The following is a 12,726-nucleotide window of genomic DNA, read 5'->3' as shown; positions in this document are numbered from 1 at the left end:
TTGCTGAGGGGTAACTATTCATTATTCTACAAACCTCCTCTCCTTAATCTGTGCTCATAAACTACTCCTCGACTCCTCTCTCTCTCTCTCTCTCTCTTTTCTCTCTTTCTCCATCTGGTTCTGGCATGTCTCTAAAGGACTACAGATTTTATCTGACCTCTTTTTAAACTGACCATTCAAAAAAGAAAATAGCCTAACAAGCTAGAAGTGATCACAGTTTTGAGTATAGCTACAGCAGTGAAAAGCCCACCCTTCCCACTTCACATATCACGGTATCACATCAGTGTCCCCGTCATACAGAAACCCCCAGAATTCAACACCGATATGTCAGAGTCACATGACTACATTTTAGAACACCAAGTTAAGAAGATTAAGAATAACAGTAAAAACATCTAAAACACCTGGGAATGATTTCACTTCTGGGAGGCAGGGTTTTGTCTAACAAACTGAAGAGTGTGTTCTGGGGCCAACAGTACACAACCAGCTGGTGAAACCTAATCTCCCGAGGCGATGGAAGGGAGGCGAGCAGACGTCCAAGTCAACAGAGAAGCAGACCAAGACTCTGACCCCCAAGCTGGCCACCGCGCTACAGACACACAACACACACATCACACACACACACCGACGCCCCAAGTACTCACACAAGCCCACGGCTCAGTGACAAATGGAAGGGTGTGCTGGCATATTTCATTAGACCAGCTGCACCCACAGGGTGTGTGTGTGTGTATGTGAAAGAGAGATAGGGAGAGAGAGAGAAAGTGAGATCAGACTACTCCAAACTGACCCAATTCCAAATAATATCTGCTCTAAAATCACCTTCTAGGAATTGCTTTTCATACGTTTTAATTCTCATGTCTCTGATAAAACATTAGCACCTGAATTGTAATATGTGTCCTAAAACATCCTCTGGATAAAGTCAGTAGTGTCGTTCCATCACTGGATGGGTGGTCCCAGATTTGTCCGTGGTGGAGCAGCTTGTGGACTTGGCCTGCCATGAGAAAGAGTAATGGCATTTGGCTGATGAACCAAACACTACTGTGGCTCCCCCTTCCTTACCCTCCTACCCTACTGCAGAGAAACAAACACTCTGCATGAAGTAATGCCATCACTGCCAGGCATCAATGGCTGTCTATGGGAGGCCTGCCTGACTGAGTCCCACTGCCAGTGCTGCCAGCCTACATGGCTCATCCCTGGCTCTGTGTCTGGGATACCTGTGTGAGTCTTCTTCCCAGGGGAGGGTGGCTGTTCTGGGCTTGGCATTAGGAGAGGCAGCCTCTTCCTCTGTGGATGTGGGGTTTCCTGACCCTTGCTGGGGAGAGGAGCAGATGGCCAACTGGACATCCACACTGTGGCCTTCTGGTGCCTCTCTCTCTGCCTGCCACATATGCTTCACCCTGTGGCTATCTGTTTCCTGGATCCCTCACAGCATCACCATGGCTACACAACCCCCAGAAAGAGAAGGGGGGAACACACACATACACATGGCTGCACATGGTTAATGTCTATGGCAAAAACATTTTAAACATTATTGAACAATGAAAAATGTGTGAGATGTATCACAGTACATGAAGCAGAATCATTAGGACTATAGCCAACCATCAAGAGATAAAAGGACATTTCAGAAAATATAAATAAATAGGCAACTATAAGGCTGCCTTTACACAGGTAGCCCAATTCTGATCTTTTGACCAATCTAATCAGATATTTTCAAATCATATCGTTTTCAGAGCTAATCACATTAGTCAAAATACCAATTAGGGGAAACAAGATCAGAATTGGGCTGCCTGTGTAAACAAAGCCCAATAGACATGGCTGGGACTTATTGGTTCTGACAAGATAATCACAACCCTGCAGCAATGACATTCATCAACACAGAAAACACCTCAACAAGTCATCTGGGCACGCACACTTGTGGACTTTCCAACTGAGGCTCAAGCTGTGTATAGTGACATACTGTACGTGTGACATAATTTATGATCATTCTCAAGCTGGCGAGGGACGTGATTGCATACTTTGGGTCGGGGTGACACTTTTCTGGAATCTTGACTCTGACGCTTCATAGCAGAGGGTGGTAACTATCCATCTGTAGTGTGTTTGTGAGTCATGATAATCATGACAAATACCCAAAGGTAGCAGGCATCAAAAAATGTGCAATGTGTTGCTTCCACAAATGGAGAATTATGAGCGCTCTAAACAAAAAAAACTTTACATTTCGATTAACATAATAGATGGTAGTTTTAATTTAAATGAATATCTGTGCTGTGATATGTAGTGTGTGATAGATCATATCTGTCATTTTTTTTACATATTTTAACCACACTAACTGCTTGTCTAATTTTCTGACCCATGTACACACATAGGTTTACACACCAACACACACTTTATTAATAGATCATCCATTTCTCCTGCTTAGTTTTTTCTGGATGTTTTCGTTCCTTCTCCAGCAAAGTAAACTCTGGCATCTCATTGCCCTTGCCAATACTTCCTGGAACGAACAGAGTTGTGAGGCAGAACCAGGAACTCATTTCATTAGCATCTGGCTGCCATTGGTGAATGATTAGAGGCTGTCCTCCGTCTGCGCTAGCCCGGCCCAGAGTTCTGAGAGGTTAATAGCCAGTAACAATCAATTACTTAACTAATCTGATACGATCAATAAGGTCCTCCAATTGACGAAGCATGTAGCCAGAAGAGGGGCAGAATACGATAAAACCTTTGACATGTAGTAATGGGATGTTTTGCTAGAATAGACAATAAAATAACATATGGTGTACATTTACTATGTGTATGTATTTACAGTTGATAAGTGTTAATGGTGATATTACACTGGTGGAATCTGCAGAATCCAAACTGCTCACAAAAGTTTAGATTGTTTGTTATAATACAATTAAAAGTGGTCCAAGCCCTAAAGTGTTCCCCGTGGTAGGTTGCCACATCAAAATAACTATTTTCACCATGAGAGTTTAATCTCAGGTAAAATAATACAGAATAATGTATAAAGCAGCCAAGCAGGAACACCAAAATTGGTGCTTTTATGGAGGTTTGTTATAGACTGTCTCCCATTTGACCCATACACTGGACATTTGATTTGCCTGACCCAGTCTCTGTGTCATCTGAGAGAACATTGGTGAACCAGCAAACCTTTAAATGTCCCATCAACCCATTAGTAGGCTTCTCTTGTATCGGAGTGCATCTGGGTTCGCATGAGAACTGATTATTTTAAATCACGTCTAACCCTCCGTCCAGGCATTACTCACACATCACAGACCACTGGCCTTGTTATTGGGAATCGGAGATGGCCACGCCTCCTTGTCCATCTTGATCCACAAATTAGTAAATCCACAGCCATGGCCTACTCCTCCATTTGTCTCCTTCCTTCACAATGGGGCCTCAATTACTACCCAGGATTCAGTCTCTTACTTACAGTATGCAATCATAGCAATTACCATCCCATCTGACCATCTCACCTCAGATCATGCTCAACATAATCCTTCGATTGGGAGGAAAATAGTTTTAATGATATGCCTGTTTTTATATATACATTGAAAATTGTTCCCTTAATTACACTACCATTGTGATGACTTGTTGTTGTTGAACTACTCTTTTTTTCCCTACCTGGGCAATCTAATCAAGTTGACAGTGTAATGGAGAAAATGACCTCGGAATAGTAATTGATGCCGTCAGACAGTCTTGATGATAATGGTGTAATTAATGAGAGTAGTTGACCTAGGAATAATTTGATAATACAGACATAATAATAACTGAATGACAACCTCAAGAGTTCATCATCAAGATGTCCTCCCTCCTCCGATCTTTGAGATATGATTATTAGTTGGCAACAGCATCACAAACAATCAAATTCATCAAACAATGGATGGTTATGTCCTGATTCCATTTGATTTGAGGTGAGTCAGATTTAAAGGTCCTGATTTGGCCTCGTTTTAGATTTGGTTCATTAAGAAACGCTAGCGGCCATGACTGAATTCAAACGTGTGGTTTGATGTGGATGTCTCGTGTGTTCCAGTTGGGAAGCGTTAGCCAAATTATTTAGACAATTAGCTTCAGCCAGTTGGCATGCGATCGAGCAAAGTTGGTTTGACTTTGGATAGCCTATCTCTGGGGATAGTTTGGGACTGTCACAAAATTACACAATGTAAATGAGACAATATTTTCATGTTGCACACCTTAAATGCTTTCAACATGTGAATGTATACACTTTTTTAATCACTTTTTAAGTCATTGAAATTTGGAGATTTGGGAATTGTAACATATTGTCCCATGTACATTGTGTAATTTTCTGATGGTCCCTAACTAGCCCAGTAAGGATATCCAAAGTCAACCCAAATTTAACAAGGGCATTACGATTGGGTCGCCTGCAGCTGAACTCCAAATTGATGATTACTTGTGTGCTGCCAGTTGTGGGCATTTGGGCAGGATGAAAACAAACCCAACCTTTATTTACATTGTGATGCAGTCACGACCACATATTTCACAAAACTATTTTTTTAACCAAAAATTCGTAGTCAATTTTGACAGTTGAATAAATGTTTCTGACTCATGTCGATGCCAGGCTGTTTTTTAAATGAGAAGTTGGTTTTTAGGGGCAATTGTTGTTCAGAGCACAAGGTGTGGCCAATGGGTCATCTAACTAACATACACACTGTCACTTTCCATTCAGCACCACCAGGGAAAGGACCACATCAGGCCCACAGGCAGCATCTGTACAGTGATTTAACATAACCAGAACCATGGACAGCACTTATATAGGTTACCACCAGTCAACCTATTGAAACATCAGGACCACAGACAGGGTCTGTACAGTCAATCTAACTACACCAGGACCACTAACAGAGTCTGTACAGTGACTCTACCCATGACAACCACGGACAGCACCTTTCAAATTTACCGCCAGTCAATCTAATCATATCAGGACCACAGACAGCACCTATACCCACTGCAGCTGTACTCCAACCCTGCAGTCTGCACAATAATGATGGGTGACATTCACCTTTGATGTTGAACCTGGCTTTTTCTTTCCCTTTATAACAACACATGAAAACAAAGAGCACATAGAGATATATTTAGATCACATGGAGATAAATGCATTGGTGTGCTGAAATACTTCAGCTTATTTCTGAGAAAAGTAGTAGCCATTACTACAGAATGGTCAATAGGGGATTACATATAAACATGCCTGACAAAAGTGAGAAGATAAGGGGGTGGTAGTTACATGAACAGTCCACAAAGAGTGCTGCACTACAGAGTTGGACTGAGACAGAGAAAGGTGGGGATGAGTCATCTATAGGATGAACCCACAAACAGAGAGAGTGAGAGAGCGAGAGAGAGAGAGAGAGACAGAGAGAGACAGAGAGATAGAGACAGACAGATATAAGAGAGCGAGAAAGCAAGAGAATGGTTCAAACTTAGAGAAAGAGATCAACAACAACAAAAATATTGTTCTATATTGTTTTCAATAAGCAATGTGGCAGAGTAAATATCGAGTATTATTATGTGTAGTAATGTAGCAGAGTAAATATAGAGTATTATTATGCGTAGTTATGTGGCAGAGTAATCAGAGCGCCATATTCAAAACCAAATCTAATAATTTCTATTTCTCAAACACAGGACTATTTTACACTCTTTTATAGATACACTTCTCCTGAATCGAACCACGTTGTCCGATTTCAAAAAGGCTTTACAGCGAAAGCAAAACATTAGATTATGTTAGGAGAGTACATCGACAAAAACAACCACACAGCCATTTTCCAAGCAACTAGCATGCATCACAAATATCCAAAACACAGCTAAATGCAGCACTAACCTTTGACGATCTTCATCAGATGACACTCCTAGGACATCATGTTACACAATACATGCATTTTTTGTTCGATAAAGTTCATATTTATATATAAAAACAGCATTTTACATCGGCGCGTGACGTTCAGAAAATATGTTCCCTCAAATACTGCCGGTGAATCAGGGCCACAATTTACAAAAATACATTGATATAAAATTAAACTGTCATTCAAAGAATTATAGATGAACATCTCCTTTATGCAAACGCAATGAAAGATTTCAAAAAAGCTTCACGAGGAAAGCACTCTTTGCAATAATCTGAGTACTGAGCTCAGAAAAATACACTAGGCTATACAGATAGCTGCCATCTTGGAGTGATCTAAAATCATACTTTGCATTAGCAATATTCCCTTACCTTGGATGATCTTCATCAGAAGGCACTTCCAGGAATCCCAGGTCCACAGCAAATGTTGTTTTGTTCGATAAAGTCCATAATTTATGTCCAAATAACTCCTTGTTGTTTGTGCGTCCAGTAAGCTACTCCAAGTGTAGAAAGCGCGCGGACGATGTCGCAACGAAAAGTAAAAAACAGTTGTATTTACGTTCGTTCAAACATGTCAAACGTTGTAAAACATCAATCTTTAGGGCCTTCAGAACGTGAAGATTCAGTAATATTTCAACCGGACGATTCCTGTGTCTTGAAAAAGGTTTTGGAACGGGAGGATCCATCCTCATGAACGCGTGCCAAGAAGTGCTGTCACCCCCTGCCTCAACAAATTCCCCTCCTTCTCATTCGGACTCTGTTCATCGTAGACGCTTCAAACAACTTTGTAAAGACTGTCGACATCTAGTGGAAGCCGTAGGAAGTGCACAATTATTACTACGTCACTGTGTATTCAATAGGAAACGACTTGAAGAGATGCATGGCCATGCATCCAGATTTCCACTTCCTGGTAGGATTTCTCTCAGGTTTTTGCTTGCCATATAAGTTCTGTTATACTCACAGACACCATTCAAACGGTTTTAGAAACTTCAGAGTGTTTTCTATCCAAATCTACTAATAATATGCATATCCTAGCTTCTGAGTTTGAGTAAGAGGCAGTTTAATATGGGCACATTTTTTTCCCCGAAATTGTCAATACTGCCCCCTATCCTTAAGGAGCTGTAAGAGGTTTAAAGTGACTATGAATAGATGACAACAGAGAGTGTCAGTTGTGTGGAGGGGGGGGGGGGGGGCAATGTGAAAATCTGGGTAGCCATTTGACTAGATATTCAGGAGTCTTATGGCTTGGGGGTAGAAGCTGTTTAGAAGCCTCTTGGACCTAGACTTGGCACTCCGGTACCGCTTGCCGTGTGGTAGCAGATAGAACAGTCTATGACTAGGGTGGCTGGAGTCTTTGACAATTTTTAGGGCCTTCTGACACCGCCTGATATAGAGGTCCTGGATGGCAGGAAGCTTGCACCCAGTGATGTACTGGGCCGTTTGCACTACCCTCTGCAGTGCCTTGCGGTCAGAGGCTAAGCAGTTGCCATACCAGGCAGTGATGCAACCAGTCAAGATGCTCTCGATGGTGCAGCTGTAGAACCTTTAGAGGATCTGAGGACCCATGCCAAATCTTTTCCGTCTCCTGAGGGGGAATAGGTTTTGTCATGCCCTCTTCACGACTGTCATGGTGTGCTTGGACCATGTTAGTTTGTTGGTGATGTGGACACCAAGGAACTTGAAGATCTCAACCTGCTCCACTGCAGCCCCGTCGATGAGAATGATGGGCGTGCTTGGTCCTCTTTTCCTGTAGTCCACAACCATCCTCTTTGTCTTAATCACGTTGAGGGAGAGGTTGTTGTCCTGGCACCACACGGCCAGGTCTCTGACCTCCTCCCTATAGGCCGTCTCGTTGTTGTCGGTGATCAGGCCTACCACTGTTGTATCATTGGCAAATTTAATGATGGTGTTGGAGTCATGCCTGGTCATGAGTGAACAGGGAGTACAGGAGGAGGCTGAGCACGCACCCCTGATGGGCCCGTGTTGAGAATCAGCATGGCTGATGTGTTGTTTCCTACCCTTACCACCTGGGGGAGGCCCGTCATGAAGTCCAGGATCCAGTTGCAGAGGGAGGTGTTTAGTCCCCTTATTGATGAGCTTTGAGGGCACTATGGTGTTGAACACTGAGCTGTAGTCAATGAATAGCATTCTCACATAGTTGTTCCTTTTGTCCAGGTGAGAAAGGGCAGTGTGGAGTGCAATAGAGACTGCATCATCTGTGGATCTGTTGAGGCGGTATGCAAAATGGAGTGGGTCTAGGGTTTCTGGGATGAATGGTGTTGATGTGAGCTATGACCAGCCTTTCAAAGCACTTCATGGCTACAGATGTGAGTGCTACAGGTTGGTAGTCATTTAAGCAGGTTACCTTAGTGTTCTTGGGCACAGGCACTATGGTAGTCTGCTTGAAACATGTTGGTATTACAGACTTGGACAGGGAGAGGTTGAAAATGTCAGTGAAGACACTTGCTAGTTGGTCAGCGCATGCTCGCAGTACACGTCCTGATAATCCGTCTGGCCCTGCGGCTTTGTGAATGCCCACCTGTCTAAAGGTCTTACTCACATTGGCTGCGGAGAGCGTGATCACACAGTCTTCCGGTACAGCTTGTGCTCTCATGCATGTTTCAGTATTATTTACCTCGAAGCGAGCATAGAAGTAGTTTATCTCATCCGGTAGGCTCGTGTCACCGGGCAGCTCTCGGCTGTGCTTCCCTTTGTAGTCTGTAATGGTTTGCAGGCCCTGCCACATCCGACGAGCATCAGAGCCGGTGTAGTACGACTTGATCTTAGTCCTGTATTGAAGCTTTGCCTGTTTGATGGTTCATCGGAGGGCATAGCGGGATTTCTTATAAGTTTCCGGGTTAGAGTCCCACTCTTTGAAAGCGGCAGCTCTAGCCTTTAGCTCAGTGTGGATGCTGCCTGTAATCCATGGCTTCTGGTTTGGGTATGTACGTACGGTCACCACGGGTACAATGTCATCGATGCACTTATTGATGAAGCCAATGACAGATGTGGTGTACTCCTCAATGCCAGCAAAACAGTACTGTAGCTTAGCATCTGCTTCATCTGACCGCTTTTTTAAATCATTCTAGTCACTGGTGCTTCCTGCTTTACTTTTTGCTTGTAAGCAGGAATCAGGAGGATAGAATTATGGTCAGATTTGCCAAATGGAGGGTGAGGGAGAGCTTTGTATGCATCTCTGTGTGTGGAGTATAGGTGGTCCAGAGTTATTTTCCCTCTGGTTACACATTTAACATGTTGATAGAAATTAGGTAAAACTGATTTAAGTTTCCTTGCATTAATATCCCCGGCTACTAGGAGCACCGCCTCTGGTTGAGCGTTTTCTTGTTTGCTTATGGCGGAATACAGCTCATACAATGCTATCTTAGTGCCAGCCTCTGACTGTGGTGGTATGTAAACAGCTACAAAGAAATACAGATGTGCCAAGCTTGTAGCGTCTAATCCAAAAATAATTGAGGCTGTAATCGCTGCCAAATGTGCTTAAACAAAGTACTGAGTAAATGGTCTGAATACTTATGTAAATTTAAAATTTGTAATACATTTTTTAAAATAAATTTACAAAAAAATTCTAAAAACCTGTTTTTGCTTTGTCATCATGTGGTATTGTGTGTAGATTAATGGGGTGGGGTGGGGGGGGGGGCGTAATCAATTTTACAACATAATAAAATGTGGAAAAGTCAAGTGGTCTGAATACATTTTGAATGCACCGTATAGAGTCTTATTATGTGTAATAATGTGGCAGAGTAAATTTAGAGTATTATTATATGTAGTAATGTGGCAGAGTAAATATAAAGTATTATTATGTGTATTGATGTGTAATAATTTGATAAGAACGTAACAAAACCTTTAAACCTCATCCACGTATGACTTGCCACGTCTACGACAACCCAAAGCACATCAGCAGCAGGGGAAGGAGCTGATTGGGCAGTCGGAAACCATGTGCAAACTAATTGGCTGAGAGAGGGATAAACAGAGAGCATCAAGCATTGCTGATTGGTTGCCTGCCTGAAGAGGAAGCCGGCAACATGCAGGCTCAGTGTTCTCATTCAGACAGCTGAGCGTGGTTTAACAACAGACAGAGATAGCCAGATAAACAGCATATACAGTACATCCCACCATCTATCTATCTCTCTATTCCTATATGTATCACTCCATCTCCTGAGGTTATATTTTGACACACACACACACACACACACACACACACACACACACACACACACACACACACACACACACACACACACACACACACACACACACACACACACACACACACACGCAGGCTAGACACATAGAATACTAACAAAATACAATAAATCTCAGTCCTTCCTGGTTCTGTTTCCTGGATGAATCAACAGAAGAGCATCCTTAATAATGGCTTCCTCACTTCCCTCTCATCCCTGCCTCCTCCTCATTCCCCTCTCTTTCTCTCTCCTTCCACTCCCTTTGTCTCTGACCACAGCACTATTCAGATAACGAGAGAAAACCAACATGAAAAACAGGGATGGGTTTCTCACACATTACCTTCCTCTGGAAAGAGAGAGAGAGGCAGTGTCGTGCTCTGAGATTCAACTCCAATTTAGCAGCAGCATCCAGACAGCTACGGCTTAAACGTCACATGACCTGCCGCCTGCTCCTGCAGCATGGTCATATGACAGCTAAGGCAGGAGAAATGCACCCTGGGATATGCAGTACAGAGTGGTAAATTGACTGCGGAAATCAAGGAACAATAGCAATTACAGAGATAGAAACAGAAAAAAATTGAAAACGAAACAAAGTGGATTCATGGTTCTTAATGCTTTATGCAATGGGTAATCTATGTCTGTCATTTGTGTAATATACATTTCGCATGTGGTGATAGAAATTAACTACATTTTTTAAATCTAAAACTGGAAACACATGGTTATGTTGACTTCTTCTATTTTTCCCAATGAAGTGTTTCTTATCTGGGATATATCCTGTGAGTTCGAGGGTGTGTTTCACTTAATAGTGTTATTGTCACGCCTGCTTCCGCACTTCCCCCCTGGCGCTCGAGGGAGCCAGGCTCCCCAGCATTGCGCACGCCTGCCATCATCATTATGCACACCTGTCTTCCCCCGTCACGTGCATCAGCGATTATTGGACTCACCTGGACTCAATCACCTCTGTCATTACCTTCCCTATATCTGTCTGGTTCCCCGCTCTGTTCCCTGCTTCTGCATTGATTGCCTTATGTCCTTGTATACCCGTGTGCTGAGGTTGGTCCTATTGTGTTTTATGTCTGTTCCCGATTAAACGTTTGACTCCCCGTACCTGCTTCTCATCTCCGGCGTCGACCCTTACAGTTTACGGACCTTAGAACAAGGAGAGTCTGCAAAGAGAAAGAGAGATAACGAAAGAGAGAGAAAGTGCACGAGTGAGAGGAATCTCTAAACTGGAGCTGTATCTGACCTTAGTGAGGTGAGTGTATAGTGGGCCAGTCACAGCCAGTGAATGGCAGAGAGGTAAGGAAGTGTGAAGGAGAGATTAATATTACATTAACCTGGGTGAAACAGGGTAAACCAGGATCTCCTGGGACCAGAGGTGACAGTCCTCAATGAGAGACAGCACAGTCTCCACCATAGAAATAGGATTACTTGCTGGGCTCTCCAGGGGAAGAATGCCCTAACTAACATTGGCAAAATATCACTCCTCCCTGCTTCTCTCTCTGTCGTCCACACCCTCACACTTGGTGTTTATGGCAGCCACATCCACGAAGGGACGGAGGGATGGGACTACTGCCTAAGTCTGTTTTCTTGGACGGTCAGTATTTCAGAAGCTTTTAGATTTGTTCTACATTCTCTGGTGCGTATCTCTTTCAGTCATGCATGTCAAGTGTCCTCAAGGCAGTTTGTGCAATCTAATGTTACGATAGTCCGCTAAACTGTTACTGTTTACCTAAATCCACCACTATCATTTCTGCCATTGTGTATGATATTGTATCTTGAAGTACAGTCTTCGTAAAGTACAATCATCTTACTGCTCTCTGTGTTTTGTCTGATTGTTTGTACCACAGACTGAAGTAGAAATATAGGATCTCTATAACTGGTACACAGTACCATCTGTGGTTTTCATTTCAGACTGACATGTTAGCATCGTCCACAGTTCTGTGGCAGGTTTTGGGCCATGTGGGTCTCCTCTGTGTACAAGACTGCTGGCCAGAGAGAGGGAGGGAGGGAGGGGAGGGAGGGAGGGAGGGAGGGAGGGAGGGAGGGAGGGAGGGAGGGAGGGAGGGAGGGAGGGAGGGTCGTAGTGAAACATGAGAAATGCTGCACATCATCAGTAACATTAGTTAGTTGTTTTTTTGGAGGGGGGGGGTTAACATTTTAGCTGCAGACTTTTTTGTTCTGTCGTAGTTAGTTGAATGACTGCTCAGATATGAGACTGTTATTTTATTACTGCTGCTCAAAACTGTTATAACTGTTTCTCAAATCTGTTAGTGGTATGTTCAATTTCAACTGTTAACATTATGGACGATGAATTCATCAAGAAGAATAAATTAAATGTAGATGTTTACTGTTACAGTAAAAACAGAACAATGATACATGGAAAGTTATACGGATAAAAGCAGATAGAGTTGTACTAATAAATACAGATATTTACAGTGACAACATTGTCACGCTGGTATAAAGGATTTTGGAGACAGGCGCAGGAACACACAATAGGAGTTTTTAAAACACCCAAAACGAGCATGTATACAAAAACACTGGGCTGTAGCCAAACAAAAGAGCGAGGGCCCCCCCATGATGCGCTGCACTAGCAGCTGGAAGACATCGGCCTCGGGGACGACCACAGGGACGCGGTGCCGGTCGGTCATGGCGCCGACAGTGAAAATCCCTGGTCAGCGATGCATC

The 12,726-nt window shown here is 43.2% G+C and overlaps 1 protein-coding gene across 2 annotated transcripts in view; it reads right to left on the bottom strand.

Moving 5' to 3' along the window:
* Positions 1–10,462, bottom strand: part of LOC106579417 (t-SNARE domain-containing protein 1) — a 126,181-nt gene extending 115,719 nt beyond the window's left edge. For both annotated transcript variants that reach the window (XR_006760537.2, XM_045701587.2), the window contains exon 1: positions 10,379–10,462. The gene's annotated coding sequence lies outside the window, so the exon portion shown is untranslated. The remainder of the gene's footprint in view (positions 1–10,378) is intronic.
* Positions 10,463–12,726: the final 2,264 nt, after the last annotated feature.

Source organism: Salmo salar, chromosome 02 (assembly GCF_965601325.2).
Source record: "Salmo salar chromosome 02, fSalSal1, whole genome shotgun sequence".
In the NCBI taxonomy this organism is placed as follows: domain Eukaryota; kingdom Metazoa; phylum Chordata; class Actinopteri; order Salmoniformes; family Salmonidae; genus Salmo; species Salmo salar.
Note: the sequence above shows the minus strand (reverse complement) of the source record. Positions and strands in the feature narration are given on the sequence as shown.